Source organism: Triturus cristatus, chromosome 11, assembly GCF_964204655.1.
Source record: "Triturus cristatus chromosome 11, aTriCri1.1, whole genome shotgun sequence".
Lineage (NCBI taxonomy): Eukaryota > Metazoa > Chordata > Amphibia > Caudata > Salamandridae > Triturus > Triturus cristatus.
The window spans coordinates 377,947,353-377,972,283 of NC_140594.1; positions in this window are offsets into that span (position 1 = coordinate 377,947,353).

The window sequence follows — 24,931 nt, forward strand, 5'->3', positions numbered from 1 at the left end:
TGTAACTGTGGTTACACCTTGTCCAATACCATTAGCCATGCCAGAAAGATTCAATGGTGACAGTTCCAAATATGGAGTATTCATGAATCAGTGTCATCTTCAGTTCCTATGTCGGCCTGCATTTTTACCTGACGATGCAGCCAAGGTGGCGTTTGTAATTTCATACCTGGTAGGAAACGCAGCCTTATGGGCTGTACCTTTGGTAGAGCGAGATGACCCCATATTATACGATACACTTATATGCAGGCCAATGATAACAAGCTTCTGAATTTGAAACGGGGATCTAAAGATCTGCTTACTTACATTACCACCTTTAATAGATTTATGGCCGAAACACAGTGGCCTGAAGAGAAAAGGACATCCATATTCTACAGAGGGTTATGACAGGAGTTAAAGGACATCTTGTCCCAGATAGACCCCACTGAGGACTGTTCTGCGTTTATCGATTTGGTGGTAAAGCTGGATCAACGATTAGGTGAAAGAAAAGGAGAAAAGGGTAGAAGTGACTTTCCACGACTAGTTCTATTCCGTGGACTGAAAAAAGACACTAAAAACACTAGCGAACCGATGCAAATAGGGAGCATCAAAGGACATCTTTCAGCAGAAGAAAAATATAGGAGACGAAGACTCAACCTCTGTCTTTATTGGGGTAGAGGAGGGCATTATGCGAGGGTCTGCGCAGGGAAGCCTAAACCCCTTCCTAAGCCATCTGTCACAAAAGCTTGTTATTCCATTCAGTCGGAAAACTAACAAACTTGAAGGAACAAGAGATCGATCCTTCAAGTTCCCAAGTCTATAAGATCTCTCAATATTTAGCCAATACCTTAGATTGAGTGCCTAAACATCTTACGAAATCCGTTACTTTGATTATGCCATCACAGCGAAGGAAGTCGTTGGCTATTTTATTGGATTCTGGAGCGCCTAGGAATTTTCTGGATATCCTACATTCCAAAACCATAGGAGTTAAGTTTCTACCAAAATCTCAACCTAAAACCGTGAGAGCCGTAGATGGTACTAAATTAATTTCTGGGTTGATAACTTACCAAACCTCTGATATAGTGATGCTGTGTGATAATGGACATTCAGAAAAGATAAAGTTTGATTTGATAGATACACCCAGTTTTGGGACTATATTGGGGTACCATGGTTACAATTGCACAACCCTTGTATTGACTGTTCCACCCGCAAGGTAGTACTGAGATCACACTTTTGCATGTTACATTGTTACCAAGAAGCCTCTGAATGGAAAACACCATTGTATTGCGCAGTAGCCAGTCAAGAGAACACTCCTGAGTTGCCCACTGTGTATTCCGAGTTCAGAGAATTATTTGATGAGGCAAAAGCAATAGCATTACCACCTCATAGATCGTTCGATTGCCGAATAGATTTGATTCCAGGAGCACAAATACCAGTAAGCCGTATCTATGCTTTGACTGAGACTGTGTGTCTTAAGGACTAACTTCAAGATATGTTGTAGAAAGGATACATCAGGCATTCCACATCCCCTGTCTCCTCTCCTCTGTTTTTTATACCTAAGCGGGAAGGTGGGTTGAGAGCATGTCTGAACTATAGAGCCCTGAATAAAGTTTCTATCAAGAACAAATACCCTCTCCCTCTCACATCTGTTTTTCTCGATCAGGTACGAGGGGCCAAGATATTCACTAAAATTGATCTCATGGGTGCTTGTCACCTGATTAGAGTACATGAGGGAGATTAGTGAAAAACGGCATTTCGCACTAGGTTCGGTCTCTTTGAGTATTGTGTGATGCCCTTTGGGTTATGTAATGCGCCAGCTGCTTTCCAGTTCTTTATAAATGAAATACTGAAGGAATATCTTGACATCTTTGCAATAGTATCCATTGATGACATATTGATTTACTCCCAAACCAAAGAACATGTGGTTCATGTCACAAAGGTCTTACAATGTCTGAAAGACAATTTTCTTTTTGCAAAACTGGACAAATGTAACTTCCATTCATAGCAGGTAGACTTCTTGGGGTTAGTTATTTCTCCAGAGGGAATTCATATGGAACCCACTAAGATCACTGCCATCCTGAACTGGTCAAGCCCTAGCACAATGCATGAAGTCCAGTCTTTTCTTGGCTTTGCCATCTTCAATAGGAGATTAATTGATCATTTCTCGGATATCATCACTCCTATTACTAAATTGTTAAAGAAGGGATCTAAGTTTATATGGACTGAAGAAGCAGAGAAAGCTTTCAAAACACTCAAAGAGCGGTTTACTACTGCTCCTATCATGAAACATCCAGAGCACTCTCAACCTTATTATGTGGAGGCAGATGCATCTCAATATGCTTTTGGGGCAGTACTTTCTCAACAAAATAATAAGACCGGTTGCTTACACCCCGTGGCTTACTTTTTTAAAACACTTAATCCAGCAGAACAAAGTTATACCATAGGAGAGAGAGAATTATTGGCTGTTAAGTTGGCTTTTTAGGAATGAAGACATTATTTGTTGGGTTCCCCTCACGGCATCACAATCTATTCCGATCATAGAAACTTACACGTTTTTTTAATCTGCTCGAGCAGTCACTCCTAGGCAAATGCGTTGGGGTTTCCTTTTTTAGTGAATATGATTTTATCATCACATATCGGCCAGGGGTAAGACATGGTAAAGCTGATGCCATGTCATGGTTGGGAAAGAAAAGTAAAATAACTCCGGATTCTTTGCTTCCTATAATACCCCCACACTAAGTAATGGCAGTAGGGAACCTTGAAGTCCCGGATTCTGAGGGTTGTCTTAGTTTAGTTCAAGCCTGTACAACAATGAATCCTGACAAATGAAAGAGAGAGAGGGAATACCATAAAAACAAGCATTGGAAATGCAATAGGTCTCGCGTTTTTCCGAATTAGAGATATTGCCGTTGTAAATGGTAATGTTTTTGACATATGTGTTATGGAGTGTATGTATGTGGTGTGTAGTGGAATTATGTGGTTTGGATTGGATTAGTTAGTTTCGGAATTCCATGGCGTGGAATTGTGTGGTGTGGATTTGTGGAGTTGAATTACGTGGCGTGTTGCGCTATGGAATTATGTGGTATTGAGTGTATTGGAATTATGTGGAGTGGGATTGTGTGTTATGGTGTGTAATTATATGGAATGGTATTTTGTGTTCTGGAGTGGTATGTAGTGGAGTTTAATTATGAGGTGTGCTGTTGAATTTTGTAGCATGATGTGGAAGTGTGTGCTGTGGTTTGGATGTGTGTGGTGTGTTGTGTAATTGTGTTGTTGAGTATTATTATGTTGTTTGGTGTCAAATTTTGAAGTGTGGTTTGGAAATGTGTGAAGTTAAATTGTGTGGTGTGGAACTGCGTGGACAGATTTTCCTTTGTGGTCATTAAAAAAAAACAAGAGGTAGAAGCGAAGCTCCAGATCTGTGTGTTTGTGTGTTAAAAAAAAGGAGAGTTAGAGTTATTAGTGTTGTAAATGTAAATATTTCTTATTTGTGTGTTCTGGAGTGGAGTAGATATATATGGTGTGTATTGGAATTATGTGGTTTGGTTTGGATTGGATGGTTAGTTAAGGCATTTGTGTGGCTAGTAATTGTGTGGTGTGTAGTAGATTTGTGTAGTGGAATTGTGTGGCAAGGTGTGCAGTGGTATTATGTGGATAGTAAGTATGTGTTTTTGAGTATATTGGAATTATGTGGAGTTGGAGTGTGTGTCATGGAGTGTAATTATGTGGATTGGTATTTTGTGTTATGGAGTGTTATGTAGTGGAGTTTAATTATGTGGAATGCTGTTGAATTTTGTGGTATGATGTTGAATTATGTATTGTGAATTGGATATATTTGATGTGTATTGGAATTGTGTTGTGGAATTATGTGGTTTAGTGTGGGAATTATGTGGTGTGGAATTGATTTGCGTGGAGTTGAATAATGCGGTGTGGTGATGAGTGACTTTATGTTGAGTGGAATTATGAGGCAGGGTGTTGAGTATGTGTATTGTTATGTGGTATAGAGTGCATTTATGTGGGATGTTTTTATGTGGTATTTAGTAGCGTGTAAATAGGTGTAGTTGAATTATGTACTGTTGAGTGGTAATATGTGAAGTGTAATTATGTTGCATGATGTGGAACTGTGTGGTGCTGAAATGCGTGTTGTTGAATTGTGTGGCACTGTGTTGAATTATGTGAAGTTGAATGCTTGTTGTCTGAGGTGGGCTGATGACACCAGGACAGAACACATTTGGTGGCAGCCCAGACAGCATAACAGATGGATTAACACTGTTTTAACCAGTTTCAGGGTGGTAAGGGGACAGGAAAAAGAAACAACATTGTTTCACCTCCCATAAATGCTGCTTCCTTAGCATTGCTATAGATAATTGGACACAAAAGTAACTCTGCAGCAGGTGCATTCTAAACCTATAAGTTATTGCTCAACATAACACCCACCCCAGCACCGTCCTCCCCCCAGCTGAGCGCCAGGTGCGGCTGCACCAGTGGCACCACCATATAGCCGACCCTGATCGTCACAGGGTTCGGCATGCATTAGTGTGTGTTCAGTTAGGTGGCATGTAGCAATAAGAGGTAATATGTATAGCGCCGACATCTAGTGAGAGCGTTTAGTGGCTGCAAATCAAAGAATCAGTAACAGAAAACCAGAGATAAAATTCCGAGGAAGAGGTCGAACAAGAAATATGTGAAAGTTCTAAAGCAGGAAGCTAGGGCAGCGACGGCAGAGTTTGCCTGATCTAACAGACTGTGTGTACATGGGTGGGTTTAACAGTTTTTGCACAGCTGTCTGCATTTCAGCCAGTCAGGGGGTTTAGACTTTGCTAAACGTGGGCGCGGTGTTGGTACAGGGTGGAACACCTTCAACCAGTTCTGGATTTTTAAACCGAGTGCAAGGTGTGGACTGAGATTTGGAGTTTCACCAGTAGCAAACAAAAATTAAAGACTGCAATTGTCTGAAAAGCCAATCCCGGTTGAAGGTGCACTGGGGCATCCACCTAAAAGTGTATTGCAACTGTGGTGTAATTGCCAAATTTGTAAATGTACTTTATTCACTTAAAATGTCAGCATTCCTGATTCTGTGAATGCGATTGACATTTCAGGTATGTAAAGTAATTAGTTTGCACACCTACGTTGAGCCTCCGTTCATAAACGCTTTGTGAAATTGTTCGTGTGAGTTTTTCGACTCACAGCAAAGGATCCCATGGGCAAAATTAGATAAACTTTACACTAGTGCAGAAATGCATCACATCCTCCCGTGCACCATTTTCACTGACTGCCTGGTGAGGAATAGAGCAAACAGGGTTTGCTGCTCTGTGTATTCCTGAAGATGTTTGTACGAGGGAAACTGTCACAAACTAGCTCCTCTATGTTTTGCTGTCGAAAACTGACATATGGGACAAATACAACTTTTAAAACGTGAAAGATGAAAGTGAAACAGAGATCAAGGTAAAATCACTTTGCTCCGCTTCTTCTGACCATGGCAGCGCCAACATTGCAAAAATCAGTGGGCCTCATTATTTTAACAAAACAATTTTTTTTTTGTGAAACTATGTTCCCTCCTATAATAAAAACGTTACTGAGCGCATAAAACATTATATGCAAAACATCATGCTCCTTTTGGCAATTCTTTCATTGTATAGATAGATATGCAGCTCACAGCCCAGTGAGCCAGAGAAAGTACTACACTGATGCTCAGAGGCGCAAATAGACCCAAATTTCAGGGGGGGGGGGGGGGGGGTAATAAACATTCCGGGGGTGGAGGGGGTTAGTTCTTCCAGCAATGTGTCCTTGTATAATGTAACTGGTGCTCATGCAAAGTGCCCATACCTTCCGATAGAGTTGCAGCTGTATAAAACTGCAAAAATCAAGGCCTAATGTTACTTTTCAGGAAAAGCATTCTCACACTGTGGCAGCAAAAGTAATTTGCAACTTTAAGAAATAGGCAGAGTGGAGATACAGGGGCTCTAGGAGCGGGTGAAAAAATAACTAACATCATACCAAAAATACTGTGGGTCTAAAAGTTCTGTGTGGATACCTGATATATTCAGTGGAGTGAAAACCATCTGGGGTATATCCAAAAAGGTTGAGTTCCCATCACCCACAAAGGTGGCTATTCATCATCTGGGAACTCTGAGCTAAACCATAACAACCAACCACTTGGGTAATTATGGCGGTTGTATGGTAGTCCCAGTCGTGAGTGACCAAAGGTAGGGTGATGGTTTGCAGTGCCGAGAATATAAAAGGAAAAAGTGCTATTAAAAATGGCTATCAAAACACAAACAATTTTATTCTGGTGCTGTCTTGATGCCACTTTAAAAACAGTGCGTGGACAGTGTAACAAATAACTGTCAGGGTGGCGGTCTACATGTTTCGGCTATCGGACTATGGAGTCCAAGCTCTCATCAGGACCTTAGCGCTACTGCAAAAAACGTGAAAAAAGGAAACTTAAGTAAGCTAATAGTTGGGATGAATTCCCAATACGACCTTTTTATGCTAGTCCGTTTCCCTGGGATTTTTTGGGGGGGAAAACAGGAACCTAGTTACAATAGAAGAGAAAAATCAATCATTTCTGAAAAGTATCAATATCCAACACAGATATGGCTAGATACAATGTACTAGCAGTCATTGGCACAATACAAGTAAAAGTTATTGTTTATACAAAATGGTAGGCATATCAGGAAGTTGCTTATGTACTTACCCGTCAATTTTCGGGTATGTACCTCGCCTCGCCTGGCATCCGCTCAGGACTGGAGGCACCGCTCTATGAGGAAGAGAGCATCAATGTGTACAGTAATTAGCCCCAAGGTTGTTTATTCAATTGTGTTTTGGTGGGGGGAGGGAGAAAAAACTTCCACACTGTGTCGTTTGTGGATGCAATTATGAAAAAATGGCAGAATCAAACAGTCTAGTCAGGTGTAATCAACCGCTAATTGCACACATGTCTGTGTATGCTAGCATATTTAAAAATTGCGCTGTGATGCTGGCACACGATTATAAGCGGGTCAGTAATGCAACACGAGTCTCTTAAATTCGTATTCAGACCCTCGTTAGAACGGCCATAGTGCTCGGTAACTGAGGCAGTGAACACTCTGGCTAAGACATAAAGACGTGTCATATCACACTTAAAGACTCACGTCTCACCTATGGCTTATGCATATGATATTAATATGATGTCTAAAGACAGAAAACAAAAGTCAAATAACAGCGGTCAGATAACAACGCGCTTGAAGGCTCACCTCTCCGTCGGTACCCCACGCTAGCAGCTGAGCTGGAAGGGGAGGTGGCGGACCGGCCGAGGGAGTGTCCTAATAAAGACCTATCAGCGTACGTCTTCGTCACTTTCAACGGAGCGCTTAGAGGGACAAAAACCGTATCTGGTACGCTGATAGGTCTTTATTAGGACACTCCCTCGGTGTTATTTGACTTTTGTTTTCTGTCTTTAGACATCATATTAATATCATATGCATAAGCCATAGGTGAGACGTGAGTCTTTAAGTGTGATATGACACGTCTTTATGTCTTAGCCAGAGTGTTCACTGCCTCAGTTACCGAGCACTATGGCCGTTCTAACGAGGGTCTGAATACGAATTTAAGAGACTCGTGTTGCATTACTGACCCGCTTATAATCGTGTGCCAGCATCACAGCGCAATTTTTAAATATGCTAGCATACACAGACATGTGTGCAATTAGCGGTTGATTACACCTGACTAGACTGTTTGATTCTGCCATTTTTTCATAATTGCATCCACAAACGACACAGTGTGGAAGTTTTTTCTCCCTCCCCCCACCAAAACACAATTGAATAAACAACCTTGGGGCTAATTACTGTACACATTGATGCTCTCTTCCTCATAGAGCGGTGCCTCCAGTCCTGAGCGGATGCCAGGCGAGGCGAGGTACATACCCGAAAATTGACGGGTAAGTACATAAGCAACTTCCTGATATGCCTACCATTTTGTATAAACAATAACTTTTACTTGTATTGTGCCAATGACTGCTAGTACATTGTATCTAGCCATATCTGTGTTGGATATTGATACTTTTCAGAAATGATTGATTTTTCTCTTCTATTGTAACTAGGTTCCTGTTTTCCCCCCCAAAAAATCCCAGGGAAACGGACTAGCATAAAAAGGTCGTATTGGGAATTCATCCCAACTATTAGCTTACTTAAGTTTCCTTTTTTCACGTTTTTTGCAGTAGCGCTAAGGTCCTGATGAGAGCTTGGACTCCATAGTCCGATAGCCGAAACATGTAGACCGCCACCCTGACAGTTATTTGTTACACTGTCCACGCACTGTTTTTAAAGTGGCATCAAGACAGCACCAGAATAAAATTGTTTGTGTTTTGATAGCCATTTTTAATAGCACTTTTTCCTTTTATATTCTCGGCACTGCAAACCATCACCCTACCTTTGGTCACTCACGACTGGGACTACCATACAACCGCCATAATTACCCAAGTGGTTGGTTGTTATGGTTTAGCTCAGAGTTCCCAGATGATGAATAGCCACCTTTGTGGGTGATGGGAACTCAACCTTTTTGGATATACCCCAGATGGTTTTCACTCCACTGAATATATCAGGTATCCACACAGAACTTTTAGACCCACAGTATTTTTGGTATGATGTTTGTTGATTGGGGATTCATACTGTAGTTGGTCTCTAAACATATCCCTTGGACCCTCCTTACCCACACTCTCCCTCTTTGTGTAGGGTTTTTCTTGTATTAAGAAAAAATAACTAAGCCTTGTTAACAAGTAAATGGTTTTTAGGTCTCGCCTGGTGTAGGCTGCGCACATGCGCAGTCTCGCTGGCAAGATTTAATGATTTGGGGTATTTTGTGTAATGGGCATTAAGCCCCGCCCCTCTTTTCCATTGGCTGGCGTCACCGTTTATGCTAAACGGTGGCCAGCCATTGGAAAAGAGTTGGTAGTGACGTTTTTGTTCGGCTTTTTGAGCCGTCCCATTTGGACGGGCTCGTCTGCCGTCCTCCCTTCATGAAACCTTTCTTATCTTTATGGGGCCAAACAGAAACCTTTTAGCAGGCGAGGACATCCAAGTGGGACGGCAGAAAAAGAGAAAAGTATACGTCTTGGCGAGTGCTTCTTTAAATATACTGTTTTGATAGCGTGGTCACGTATGATGGGACGTGGTTTAACATGGAATGGAGTACCTCTGTGCAGAAGAGATGCTGTGCCCATTGCACAAGCTGGTGGAAAAGTTAAGTTTTCTAAATTCAGCATTGAGTGCCCATTGGTGCTTGTGCAACTCTATAGACACGTTTGCGGCTGGCTTCACAGCGCCACAAGCCCTTCTCTCCCACGCGCTTTTCTTTTCTCAGTTTCCTGTCACATATTATTTTAAAAATCCTGCATCGGTACTTGCAAATTCTTTTATAACATCCTAGACATGTAATAATCCAAATACACCAACAGACATAACAATTCCTATTTAGTGTGTGGTGAATAGGTGCTACATTTTGCAATTGCACTATGCCTTGCGAGTGCCCATGCAAAACGTTTGTAAATATACCCCTGAATTTAAGAGAACAAAGGTAGAAGTGAGGAAATTCCACTTAACTACTTAAAATAATTTTAACTGAAATCAGTTGCTCGAAATCCGACTTATTGGCTACCTAAAATTGCAGTTGATTTCAGTTAAAGCTCACCAGTGCCCAAATGCATCTTTATTTAACTGGTAGAATTTCTCCTTTTGTGTTCAACAAATACACAGTATGACAGAACATGCATACGCCACAAATGACCATTTTCAAACGGCAACTGAAATTTCTACCCGGGATGGGAGGTCACTTTTAGCTCTTTTTGTGTACCACAACATGACTGACGAAATAAAACTAAAACTCTGGTAATAGAAAGCTCCGGCAACAAACACGAAGAACAAACACGTATGAACTTGAATCCCCGCATGCCACTGTGCACTAGAGTATCTACAACAGCCGCCTTGAAACGTTTCCTCTCAAAACTAGGAGCAAAGTTTTCGTTTCGCGTTTTGAAGAGGACGAGAGGAAGGTGGCGCTTTGCAGACAATATTTCAAGACTTAATCGTGTTCCGGAGCCGCTCCCCGTCACCTGGGCTGTGCATACACCCCCTGCTGCAGGGAGAAGGGCTGTTTGTGTCTTGGGCAGAGACCTGCGCTCCTGCCTCCGCTGGATACACGTGTGCTCCTCTGCCTCTCCACCGCCTGCGGGCCACAGAGCCGACAGCTGGGCCCGGTCAGCTCTCCGGCGAAGAGGGCCCTGACGAGCAGCGCGCACTTACTTGTTGCCTCTTCTCCCCTTGGGCCTCTAGTCAGCGAAGGCAGGGCTGGGCGAGACTAAATCTAGTGCTCCGGTGCAGCCCCAGCTCGCCTCCTCCTGGCGCACGATTCGCAGTTACCAAGGAGACCCATCTAAGCCTATTTGGCCACAATAAGTATTATCTGTGGGGAGAGCATGTTCCACGCGCCGCTCAGCGTGAAGAGGAGCAGACCGAGCGGGATAACAAGGAGGCACATGGCACCTAATCAGGCCCGCACGCGCTCCCAGGGCAGGGAGGTGAAGCTGGCAGGCACAGCGTCCCACGGGCACGCAAAGCTATTTACAACACACAAGCACTTGGCAGACGTGGCGGTTCGCTCTCCAGCAGGTACCAAACGCCATTCTAGAGTTTACATCTCAGGCATTTGCCATTTTTTTGTTTTTTTTTATTTTAGATGAAGCGCATTAACAGTTTCTAAGCGCCGTAAAATAACAGATATTACTATTATTATATGCAAATGGTGCTCAATGTACAGACCTCGTCAGTGTGAGATTCTGAAGTGGGGTTGCCGCGTTCGAACTCGTGACGTCCACAACATAACAAATGCTAGCGGAAAAGTGTTATGTTTCCGGGCCATTTTTTTAAATGTTTGCTTACCGCATACTTTGATATTGAAGCTTCCTCAACATGCCATGGATGGACTTTCCAGGAACTTCTGAGGCATCTCATGAACATATATGCTAACATTTTGAAACTTAACATTTTGAAACTACGAAGTGGACGATTTTGAAAAAGTAATAATCGGAGAACTTCATTTTCCCTATTGATGTAAGAAGAAGGAAATGCAATTTTAGGCGGGAGACATCTAAAATAAAGCCTTTGGCTTTACAAACCGGGAGTCTCCCGTCTGTATCGGGTATGTTGGCATGCATGCGATGCATGAAAAGGCATATTTTCCTTTCATTCGCGTATACATACATTTAAATGTTTCAAACTACAGTTGATAATTTACATTTACTAGAAACATCGCAAACACAAGCATCTAGCAAGGAAACTTAGTCTGAGGCCGAATGATTTCAGTAGCGGAAGGAGCATCACAAACTTTAAATTAACACTTTCATTGTATCATTGGGCCTTATCTAATGTGCTTCTAAAAATAGACTGAAGGGTACATTGCACTTTGGGAACACAAAATACTCACACCGTCGTCATGCTTCTTAAGTGTTAGCGAAATTTTGCTATGTTGTTAGTAAAGTTCATATTTTTTGGTGACTTTTCTCAGTGGTGGCTCGAGGATTCTTGCAGTGGTGAGGTGAAAAGTTGAGATCCAAGTTGTAGGAAACGGCAAGCACAAGAAGCAAACCAAATTAAAAGAGTAGTATTCACGAGTGGGGCCTCCCCGGCAAGAACTTATAAACAAGCATCGGCACAGCCAATAGGTCTCGCCTTTGGGACCTTATAAGTGTTTAGCCATGCAACAGTTGATGTTGTTGCACCAAGGATATTGTGCTGCATAACTAAATACTTATAAGGTCCCAAAAGCGAGACCTATTGGCTATGCCAATGCTTGTTTAAAGACCTGCAAAGTACTTGGGTGCGGCTGCAATAAGACAGACTCCAGACCAGCCAGCCCACAGCAGCTCAAAAACTGTATGTGTGTCCGCTAAGCTGACTCAGCCCAGGCTGACACACACAACGGGGGTGGCTGAAGCCCTTTGAGCCCTAGGGGCGTTGCACGCCTGCAGATGCTGTGCATGAAATGCATCTTTCTTCTCCAGAGTGCTGTGCTGCAAGAGCACAGAAAATACTGTTGGCGTTGCTCTCCATCTTCCCACGGATGTGCCTTTCTCGACAAAACATATGCTACGCGACTGGAAGTGTTTCCCAGCTATTGGGCCTCCTGCTCTATAGATCTGTATCCCGGACAGTGTGCTGCAACACCGCAGAAAGTAATACCCTGGATGCAGTTTCTCTTTTTGCATATCTATGCGTCTCGAAGCACCAGGGTGGTATGCTGCAATGCTACAGAAAGTATTACCCAGATGCTGGGCCTCTGTCTCCGAAGAGACCCGTCTCCCTATAATGCGAGCATAAATGACCTAGACACAGTGTCTTCCACTCCAGAGGAATGCATCCGCAAACCTGTGGACATTGATGGGCACATCCACGGAAATGATTCACTGCACCGTGTGTCTTTCTCTCCATGGATCTGTATTTCAGAGCCCCTGAGCGCTGCACTGCAGTGCTACAGAAAGCGCTCTCCCGATCCCATAACACACATAAGGTGAACACTGACTGTACCAGAACACTCCTCCATTTCACAGCCGGCGAGTCCCCTGACCCTGGCACACTGCCTTCACCTGCACTCCTACAGGCAGAACCATGATGTACACTCTATTCTGTTCGCTTTCTATCACTTACTGTATCCCTTTGCCACTACACTTCTCCCCCGCCACCCTCCCAAGACGCTCCGAAGCAACATCAGCTGATAAAAGCATGGAACAAAACAATAATTAAAAATAAAATACAGGTTTCTGCAATTTCCGTAATGATTACAACCACTTCTCGCCACTCGCTCGGTTTCTAAGGTGAAGACAGATCACCGTTTAATCACTACTAATCACTTGTGAGATGGATCGATGTTTTTCCAGTCTCCTGGGATGAATTAAAGCTTTTTCTTACCTCTTTCACCCCATAGCTCACTGGTTGACAAATGTGAGTGAATTTGTAAATGCTTTTTAGGCATCAAGCAGAAGCAAGGAGCACTGTTTGTCAGTTACGAGGTCCAGCTTGACAGGCAATGTCCAGAGACCACAGCCATAGGTCAAATGACTGCGTCTAAAGACAGCTAAAGCGATGAAGGGCCTGATGTAAAACAGGCTGGCCCATTCTGTGTGTACGTACACATGCGCTGTACATAAGGGCCGACATGTTGACCCAAGAGTGCAGAACCCAAACCAGGAGCTGGTTCACTACACAACAACCTGTAAAGCAGAAGACGCTTTAGTGGAATTACCTCCATTTTCGCTCTCCTCATTCACTGCTCTCCCATCTCATTCTTACCACGGTGTTATTATCTACTCTGCGTTCCCAATCACCACATTCGTGCTGCAGAGTTGACGTGCCTGAGAAGTTTGGTAACAACGGAAACAAGCATTGGCCGCGCGGCCGTGAAAGTGACACGCCCGCGAAAGTGATCGCGATCAAAGACAGATGGCGTCTGCTCGCGTGAACGCAAGCGCTAGGCCACCAAAAGCCTGTGGGAGCAGTTTGAAATCCCACACACTAAAAATTTCTCGCAGAGCAGCGCATGCGCTGGCTCAGCGAGACCTAAAAAGGATTTTATTATCATGATAACAGTCTTTTTGTTCCCACTGAAGAACTTCGTCTGTTGGTAATGCGATGGTGTCATCCCATGGCAGCTCATCTTGGAGGGGTTAAGACAGAACAGACATGCCAAAGATGGTTTTGGTGGAAAGGAATGAAGAAAGATATCAGTGACTACGTTAGGGCGTGTCCTACCTGTGTCAGGTAGAAGGCAATCCATTGCGCTCCTGCAGGATTATTACAACCACTTCCCATTCCTCGTATACTATGGCATTCAGTCAGTATGGACTTTATAACCAACATGCCCGTTACACAAGGTTACAAGACCATACTTGTGGTGTAATTTATTAACTAAAATGGCTCACTTTATCACCTTGAAAAAACTCCCCTCAGTCAAAGAATGAATCAGTATCTTTCTCAAACACATTGTGAGAATCCATGGTTTGCCATCAATCTTTATTTCCGATAGGAGTACACAGTTCGTCTCCAGATTTTGTCAAGGAATGTGTAAGGCACTACACATTGACCACCGACTTTCTACTGCTTATCACCCTCGAACTGACCGCCATACAGAAAGAACTAATCAAACTTTGGAGCAATACTTGAGATGCTTATTAAGCACCACTACTAGCAACTGGGTTCAGGCTCTTCCTTTAGCTGAATTTGCCTACAACAACACTACTCACTCCGCAACCAAAATTTCCCCTTTTTATTTCCTGTATGGTTTTCAGCCCAAGTTTTTACTTTTCCATGCTCCTTCAGACACATTTGACATACTTGCAGTTGAGGAACATCATACCATCTTGCACACAATATGTAATAAGGCCAGACTAGAACTAGAACTGGCTAAGGAGAGCATGAGAAAGTGCAAGCTGATAAACATTGGTGTCCAGCTCCAGAGTACAGCATTGGGGACAAAGTTTGGTTAGCCACAAAACAACTCCCAATGCCAGGGCCCAGAAAATTACAGCCCAGGTACATAGGGCCATACAAAATCAGCAAGATCATCAGTCCAGTGACCATGAAGTCAGCACTTCGCCCTGAAATGCAAATACACCCTGTCTTTCATTCCTCCTTATTGCAGGCATACAATCCTTCTTCTACATCTGAACCCCCTCCCCCACCAGTGAGTCTTGAAGGAGAAGTGGAGTATGAAGTCAAACGCATTCTGGATTAGCGGAGAGTGCATGGGAAATTACAATACCTTATAGACTGGGTGGGGTATGCTCCTGAAGATAGATCATGGGAACCTGCAGAGAACGTACACGCCCCTCTATTGGTACGAAGATTTCATGCATTACATCCAAGAAAGCACAGTCCTGTTAATAGACCTTTGGGGGGAGAACTGTCATACCCTGCGCCAACAGGGTATAGAGTAGGAAGGGGTGGATTGGCCTTCCCTGTGTGTGCCCATTGGCTCAGGGGGATCAGCTGATGCGCACAAGGAAAGAAAAGACAGCGAGACGAAAGGAGCGCTGCTTGTCTTACTTTCGTTGTGAAGTCGGACCACGCCCCTTTGTTCGCGTTTCGTTCATTCCCCGGTTTTCAGAGAAGTGGAGTTCCCTGTGTGACGTTGAGTTATGCTTTTGAAGGTGGACCACACCCCCTTGTTGGTGTTTCCTTCGTCTCCGGATGTTTCCTTTTTCCCTGGTTTTCGGTAGATTGGAGATCCAGCGCGGAGGCGAATTACGCATTGGGAAGTTGAATTTGTGCAGTCTGCTTATTTTTTGTGTGAAATAGACTCTCCCTGGGATGTGAGAGTTGCGGTTTGAGGGATTCTGGTAGGATCCTGAAGGCGTCCTCATATTGGAGCGTTCGCTCTATTTCCCTGCCTTTTCCCTGTTTCTCTCCGCATACCATGGACGTTAATTTGTTTTTTTGCCCAACGTTTGGGATACTTTTTCTGTTCTTGTTTGGTGACCTGTTTATGGAGGCTCATTTCCTTCGTAACTTACTTTTGGGTACTAGTCTATCGTGACCTACATCTGCAAAGGTCAGTGCACTGACAATGATCTTTTACTCTCACAATTATTGTATTGGTTGTTCCCTTCGAAGAGACATTCATTACGTGGCGAATGTATAGCCAGTTTCTTGGATTTTATTTTGAATACCTATGGATAAGTCAGTTCCAGGTGATCACTTGGGAATACACAGGGAACGCAAATTCATTCTACAATCTAGCTTGTCTTTAGAGTTGTGAGAAGGGGAATAATATATGTTAGTAACAACTTTTCCGTTTGTGTATTACAGGCTCCGCATTAAGTGCCTTTCAGAAGTTAGATTGGCCATCTGGTGCTGTTGCTGTTTCCAGACCTGAGTGGTCCTTGTCTTTTTTGTCTCTTCTCTCCCATGGGACAGTTGCTATCGTTGAAGTTATATACTCTGAGTTGCGCTGTCTTTTGGGAGAGTGGGGATCCTTCTTCGCTTCTGTGGAATTACTACTGGCTGGCCAGGATTTGAATCGTGATATCTCCCCTAGGTGCACCAGCGGTTTCAAAAAACCGTTGCAGATAAGCTGGTCAATTGTATGGATACCCACTGCTTGCCATACCTGCCACCTCAAGCCCTTCCCCCCTTTGCATATGGCGTCATTCCCCCATAGTGGGGCCTTCTCATGCAGATGGGTACGAGCACTCAGTAGTTTGTGTGCCTGATTCCAGGCCGTGTTCGTGACGGATAGGATCGGGTGTTCAGTACCTCTGTTCCTGGGCTCCGCTTTATATAGGGCAGATAATCCTGCTTCGACCGAAAGTAGGTGGCCTTCCAATGAAACCCATTTTGGCGGATCTGGAAAGTCTGGTAAGAAGCGCGCCATCTGGTTGAGGACTTCTGGCTTCTCAGGGGATGTCCATTCTTTTTTGAGTGCCACTACTCACTATAGAATTTATTGTACTACCTACTTTCGCAACAGAAGACAGACCAGCCTACTTCTGGTCATTAAATTTGGACTTTTGTGACTTTGGGATTTTAATTTCCTGCAATATCGATACGCGGCTCTGAGGAAGAGATTAAGGTGGATTATTGACCTCCCTTATATAGCACAGCTGTGCTCTATACTGATCAAACAGAGAAACACTAAGCCCTGATGAAGTTGATACATTCAACAAAATACGTGTTGGTTACTGGGAAGAATTTGCTGTTTCAACATTGAAAATGTCCACAATATATGACCTTTGGCGTCCAAGATTTGGAACATCAAACTTTCATGTGGAGTTAAAAATACTCAAGAGTTGATTATTGATAAACACAATATTGTGTATACTTCAACATATAACGTGTATATAGTGTGTGCCAAAGGGATTTGTATGACTTTATTCAGGACCCTGGGATAAGGGTGTCTAAATGTGAATATAGGGTAAACATTCCTCTCTTGTGTGAACCACTCTTTTATTAATGATTGAAAATACTGTGTTAATTGCCAGATGAGCATCGTTGCCAGATCCCGTCTTTTACCCTTCTTAGTACTCTAGCTTAGGTTCTGCCCGTGCTCAACCCAGGAGAAGGGATGGTGGCGATGGACTTGCAGGATGCTTATTTTCAAATCCCCATCCTGCCAGCCGTCAGATTTTACCTTCGGTTCACGGTGGGCCACAAGCATTTTCAGTTGACTGTGCTCCCTTTTGGCCTTCAGTGCCCCTCGGGTGTTCACAAAGGTGATGGCAGTGGTCGCAGCTTATCTGCTCAGATCAGGGGTTCCAGTCTTCCCCTATCTCGATGACTGGCTATTGAAGGCGAGCTCACCCCAGGCTGTCGTCTCCCACCTCCAGGCTATGGCGGACCTCCTGCATTTGTTGGGGTTCACTGTCAATGTGCCAAAGTCACACCTGACTCTCTCTCAGATGCTCCCTTTCATTGGGGCGGTTCTGGACACAGTGCAGTTTCAGGCCTATCCTTCCGAGCAACGAGTCCCGGATATTCGAGCTATGATACCGATGATTCAGCCTGTAGCCCGGATTTCGGTGACAATGACTCTGAGGCTGCTGGGCCTCATGGCCTCCTGCATCCTGCTGGTCTATCAAGCCAGATGGCTTATGAAGGTCTGCAGTTGGACCTGAAGTTCCAGTGGGTGCACCATCAAGGGAATCTTTCCGAATACGTCCAGATCGCGGAGGGAAATGTGCACCAAATGCAGTGGTGGCTAACGAACCAAGATTGGGTCAGAGGCAGACCCCTCTCCCTTCCCCTACCAGATCTAACGGTGGTGACAGATGCGTCACTTCTGAGATGGGGCGGCCCCCTGGGAGAGGCGGCGATCAGCGACGTCTAGTCTCCAGCAGAGTCTGGTCTTCATATCAACCTTTTGGAGCACTGGGCGATCAGACTGGCACTGAAAGCATTTCTTCCCTCTCTCAAGGGGAAAGTAGTACAGGTATTCTAGGACAACACCACTGCCATGTGGTACTGCAACAAACAGGGTGGGATCGGGTCCTGGACCCTTTGTCAAGAGGCTCTCCGCCTCTGGACATGGCTGGAACATCAGTACATGACCCTGGTAGTTCAACACCTGGCGGGCTCCCTGAATGCCTGGACGGATAAACTCAATCGTCAGAGCCTAGTCGATAACTAATGGCGTCTCCATCCAAAGGTGATGCAAGGGAGAGCTTTGGTTAGATCTGTTTGAGAACGTGGAATGTCAGCAGTATTGCGCTTTGGAGTTTACAAGGCAGCACTCGCTCGGCGAAGCTTTTTGTTGTAATTGGAGCTTCGGCCTCCTGTACGCTTTACGCCTGTACCACTTCTGCCCTGAGTGCTCAAGAAGATCATGTACGACCGGGCTCAAGTCAGTTTTGTAGCTCCAGACTGGGCACGAAGAGTCTGGTATCCCAATCTCCTGAGTATGGCCATCGATCCTCCGGTCAGACTGCCTCTTCGAGAGGTTCTTCACCCAAACCTGTCCAGTCTCCACCTCCTTGCATGGAGATTGAGTGGCAGCAGTTGACAGCTTTCAAGCTGCCACCTGAAGTCTGTAATGTTATCTTGGCAGCCAGGCGTCCCTCCACTAAAACGGTATACGCCTGTAGATGGAACAAATTTGTAGTTTGGTGCACAGCAAAGGTTCTTGATCCCCTTTCTGCCCCTCTTTCAGAGGTTCTCCTGTATATACTTTCTTAGGCCCAGCAGGGATCTGCTTTGGGTACTCTTAAAGGATATCTTGGAGCCATCTCTGCTTTTCTTCAGCTGCCAGATCAGCCTTCTTTATTTAAATCTCCTATCGGTATCAGATTCTTTAAGAGCCTTACTCATCTGTTCCTTCTATTTCCTTTCGTAATGCCCCAATGGGACTTAAATAGGGTTCTCACTTTTCTTATGTGCGCTACCTTCGAGCCTCTGGGTAAGCAAGCTGCAGGCTTTATCTTCTAAGCCCCCTTTTCTGTCTGTCTATCCGGATAAAGTGGTGCTTCGGACCAAACTTTCCTTCCTTCCTAAGGTCGTCATGCCTTTTCATGTGGGACAGTCTATCACTCTGCCCAATTTATATCTTTCCCCCGCATCCCTCCAAGGAGGAGGAAAGACTCCACCTTCTGGACCCAAAACATGACTTGTCTCTTAAGCTTGATCGCACAAAAGACTTCCGGGCGGATGATCAACTCTTCATCGGCTATGTGGATGCCAAGAAAGATTCGTCTTTTCAAAAACGGACCAAATATGCTAAGCTTTGGCAAAAAAGGACCCTCCTGTGGGGTTGTGTGCTCATTTCACCAGAGGAAAGACGGCATTTATGTCTTTAGCACGTGGATTCCCAATCCTTGACATCTGTCTGGCAGCAAAGTGGGCATCCTTGCACATGTTTACTAGACACTACTGCCTGGACAGTCAAATTCTGGAGGGACGGGTGCTTTGCCCGTTTGGTCCTCCAGGACCGTCTAGTATGATCATGGTTTCAAGACCCCCTTCCAGGGATTTTATTGCTGGGGCTTCTATTCCACGGTAAGGAATCTACAATTAAACAGTCTCTGTCAGATGAACAAGTTACTTACCTTCGGTAACAATGTATCTGGTAGAGACATGTGTTAGTTGTAGGTTCCTTACCGCCCCACCCATCCTTCCCGCTCTGAGAACTGATTTCTAGGGATAGTTACTCCCTTACAGGGCCCTAATTTTGACCTAGTGGTCAGTGTCTTTCATGGTTCTGCGCTTCTGGAGAGGAAAGATGTGTTAAAAACTGATGTCAGCATCCATGGGCAGTGTCTATGTAGGTCCTGTGATGTCATCCCAGTGCCCACAACCCCCACGGAGCTGACTGATACCACCAAACTACGTGCAGGGATACTGCTGAAGAAAACATTTCCAGATCCAGACTAACACCTCGGGGAGATTGTAAGGTAAGGAATCTACAACTAACATAGGTCTCTGCCAGATACATAATTACCAAAGGTAAGTAACTTGTTTATTGGGTTTTCATCGAAGAAGTGCTACAAAGTGTCTTTGAAGAATGTGGCAAACAAAAACAGATGCCCAAGATACTTCCAGCCATGCTCAGAGAGAATGCCCTTTTGAAAGACTGGTCAGGAAAATTTCTCTATGCTTTTCACCCCATTCTGCTAAAAACGAACGATGCTGATCAAACTACACCATTGTAAGGCAAGGATGATACCAATATCCCCGGAATAGCCACACCAGTGGTGGTTCATGGATCTCCTATAAGTATCCTAGAGTCTACCCTAGAGGCTGCTGTGGGGACTGAATCCCCTGTACCAGATCTTGCACCCCAATCCACTATCATTGAACTTAGAAGTCTGGCTACTGAATTCCTACAAAATAGTTCTAAATTTACCTCAAGACTCTATGAAGATTCTGAAAAAGGCTAAACACCCTTCTACTAGAACGTCATATTTACTTAAATATTAGTTAATTTATTTCGGTCATGCAACTTTTAAAGTGCGTAGCAATAAAATACACTCAATACATAAAAATATAGCAACCTTGATAAAAATGCCATTAATGTCCAAAGGAATAAATACATACAGTACATTGGAATTTATCGACCAGAAGAAATACAAAATACCAAATTCAATAGAGTAATTAGATGCTCATATTTCTTTTACTGGAAGAGATTCTACATCTAGTGTGTACAAAATGATTTATCCAAATCCCAATAACGTGATGATTCCATACCTCTTACTTCTTGGGCGGTCTGGACTTAGTTTAACATCAACAAAAAGGGACTCCTTGCTACGATCACTGCATCTAGGAATTCTCCTCAGCAAACGTATTTCTTTAGAATGCCCATCAAATCTAATGTTCCCACCTTGTGAACTGATAAGCAAATCTACTCTGCAACATTTAACATGGAAAACTGCTTAATCAGTGGCTGTCTCTTCTCTTTGCAGACTAAGCAAGGTTTTGGCTATCGGTTTACAAAAACAGTACAGAATTTCTGAACAGAATTTCACAGAAACACAGGGGTAATGAGAACTCATGTGAGTTACCTTCCAAAAGTGATATCTGATTTCCATGTAAATCAGTTTCTCTTCTTACTTTCTGTCGTACATATCAGTCCAGCAGAGAGAGCTCTATAACCGGAATGGGGGACAAAAGGCTACGGGGTAGGAGATCGAACGCTCTCCTCGTCTTTGCCCACTGCGGTTAAGGCCTCCCCTTGCCTGTCTTGGTGATCTCAGTATGGTGAGATCTGTCTTTCAAGGTGCCATGAGGAGGGCCTGCTGAAGATTCTTGACATTGGCCCCAATACTGCTGGAGCCCCTGTAGGACAGAAGATTGCGGACGCCACAACTAAGATGGCAGGAGGTAAAGATGGAGCCTTGTGACTGACTGGAGTGGGCTGCAACTGGAGTGGTGCACAGATGACATGAGTGCCAGTGGGTCTCGAAAGAAGAGATGAGCCAGGGCGGCTTGCCAAGACAGGCTAGGCCTAAGCAGGTGTACCGGGTAGCTTGAGATGCTGGGAGGAGCCCCCAATGGAGAAAGCAAGGAGAGGGGTTGAGCCTAGTTGCCGGTGTCCCCAGATGGACAGAGTAAATGGCGGGCCTTGAGCCAAGGCGACAGCTGGTAAGGGCAAGAGGGAGAAAACTTTCAAGTAGATATTGTCCTGAGTGGAGGTACAGTGGGACTCCAACTGTGAGCTATGTCTTCTCCAGGAGACCCATTTGGTCAAGAAGGATTGGCATAGATAGCAATCAGAGTAATTTCATAGATAGTTTTTCTCCTCTGACCGCATGAAAAAGGCAGGAGTGACTATTCTGCTAGTAACCTCCTTTAAGAGTGAGTTGAAAGAGACAGTAACAGATGTTAGTTGTCGGGCTGCCCATTACGCTAAGATGGGGGTGAATACTTCTTCAAAGTGGTGACCTTACATGCACCAAACACATGTAAAGAAAAACTAAAAAATCTGAAATTCCAAATAACATACAGACACCAGACAAAGATATTCTAATTGGAGGGGATCTTAACCTACTTATGTGTAATCAGATGGACAGATATGCTCAAGGATCAGGGCAGAGAAGGGCAATGTAACAAGAGATCATGGAGTGGCCGAGAGATCTAGACTTTTTTTTTTTAACAACAAATTTTATTAGGTTATTTTGCACTAGGAGGGGCAATAGCCCTACAGAGACCTGTAAAAGATAAAGGATGTTGTTCACTCCAATAACCACATTTCTTGTCATTTAACGACTCCCGCCAAACATGCAGGTGAAACAGTGTAAACAAAATGCAGACAGTTCTCGATCTCCATATTAGTACATACTGCATACCAGTCTCAATGTATACAAATAAACAGGGCAGCGATACTCACTCTATAAAGATAAAGCAGAGGGTAATAAGTAACAGGGATCACGAAGCACCATTTAGGGGTCTATATGTGGTAGAGGGGGAAGGTCAATTCCTCGATATGTCGCCCATCGGGTCCAAATCTTGCAGTGTTTCATAGGGCATCTCTGGACATCGAAAACAGCAATCTCAGCCCCCATACTATTGTCTAACTCAGTCTTCCATTTACCTAGGGTGGGGGGAGATGTCGCCTTGCACAATTGCGCTATGTCCCTCTTGGCTATGGTAAGGGCCAGAAACAGCAGGTGCTGTTTGTATCGGTTCCCCCCGATATCATCATTAGAATGTAACAGGAAAAGTCACGGGTCGAGTGGGAGCTCCCATGACAACATCTCATTGAGGCAGGACCTAATCCTACTCCAAAAGGGCTGCAACGACGTGCAGCTCCAGACCGTGTGTATGAAGGACCCCTCCTCCCGGCCACACCTCAGACATGTAGGGGACTGCATAACACCCATCCGCCAGAGTCGAACTCTTGTATAATACACCCAATGTAGGTATTTAAACTGGATGAGTCGATAGCGCGTGGAGACCGCCGCACCCCTTGGGCTGGCGATTGCTTTAGCCCAGTCGTCATCAGTCAGATCTGGAATGTCGGCCTGCCACGCAAGTAGTATCCTATCGAGGGTAGTGGGCATGTAGGTCGTCAGTGTCTGGTATATTTGCCTGATCTTGTGAAGACCGAGATCACCCATTAGTAAGCGGCCCTCTAGGGGTTGGAATTCGGGGAGGGTCTCCAATGTGTAAATCTGTGGGGTGAGTGCATTATGGAGTTGAAGAAATGTATAGAATTGTGACATTTATGTAGGTCAAATTCTGTCTGTAGTTGTTGGAATGATTTCAATGTCGTGCCCCGTAATACATCCCCGAGGGTCGACATCCCCACAAGGTCCCACCCCCGGAAACCCCCCAAGGCGGCCACTAAGTGGAGATATGTACCTTGCCACAGGGGCGTTTGCTGGGTGAGTTTCCCATTCCAGCCCATCTGTCTGGTTTTTGCCCGCCGTAGCTGTATCACAACTCTGCCCGCCTGTGGCAGAAGCTCTAAGCGTGTGGAACTGTGTAGTAAATGAAGGAGAGGGACCCACTCCATCGCTGCGTGCTCTATTGAATAAGCCGGATCTGTTGAGGAGTTATACCACCATTCGTTCATTACGAGGATATGAGACGCTACATAATAGGAGTAAATATCGGCAGCTGCAATCCCTCCACAGTACGTGGCTTGTGTACAGGTACGGAGTGCAACTCTAACTGCACCACCATTCCAGAGGAATATATTTTGTATAGCCGCAACTTGTGCGAACCAGGAGTGTGGAATAGGGTATGGGGAGTTTTGAAGGCGGTATAAGATCAGAGGCAATGACACCATCTTGAAAATGGCAGAGCACCCGTATAGGGAGAGGGGGAGAGAAGACCATATTGCTGTTTCATTATTGCGGCTTGCTAACAGTGGGGTGATATTGTGCGCCCAGGAGACTTTGGGGCACGGGGAGACGTAGATGCTGAGATATTTGAAACCATCCGTTGCTCGGGAGAGTTGTGAGGCCCATGAATCACAACCTTGATGTCCACATACCGGGAATAATATGGATTTTGCAGGATTTGCATGGAGGCCTGTAGTGCACCGGGTCGCTCCTGACCCATGCTGCCAGAGGCTCAATTGCAAAGGCAAATAATAATGGGGACAGGGGGCAACCCTGTCGAGTGCCCCTCTGGATAGGGAAGGAGCGGGATCGGTGTCCGGCAATGTGGACCGACACCATCAGGTCGGTGTATAACAGACGTATATATGCCAGGAAGCGTGGCCCAAAGTTGATTGCCTCTAGCAGTTGAAATAGATACACCCAGCTCAAAGAGTCGAACGCTTTATCGATATCGGCGAGAAGCAGGGCGGCTGACCGACCCAGTGCCGGGGCCGCCGCCATAGCGTTATGGAATCTGCGGTATATTGTGACGGGTGGCTCTTTGCGGCATGAAGCCCGACTGGTCGGGATGTATCAGGTCCGTGATACACGTACGCAGGCGATCTGCTAGGACTTTCCCTAGCAATTTGGGTGCAAAATTTATAAGAGGGATGGGGTGGTAGGAGGAGGGGTTGTCTGGAGGGCGGCCCGGCTTGAGAAATAGCACAATTTCTGCATGCCGCCGAAAAGTGAGGCCCAAAGAGGTGTATGTTTGGCCGCAGGAATTCCATAGGGAACCCGTTGGGGCCAGGGGCTCGGCTAGGGTGGAGCGCGTTGAGTGCCCTGGTCAGTTCATCCACTGTAATTGGGGTCTCTAGTTGAATCGTCGAGGCGGAATGTCCACGAGGAACTCCGCTATAAGTTTGCCCGAGAGCTGCTCCTGTCTTGCATAGAGGGTTGTGAAGTGTCTCGCGAACTCCCCAGCAACACCCTCCGGTGTGGTGTGCAAGGACCCATCTATACCGCGAATAGCGGGTGCGACCGCCAGGGAAGTATCTGCCTGACAGAGTCTGTGGATCATCCTACTTGACTTATCGCCCAATTGATAAATCCGGTGTTGTGACGCCCCCTAGATCTCTTTAGCTTCGCCCATTAGATACTGTCATAGTTCCTGTTGCG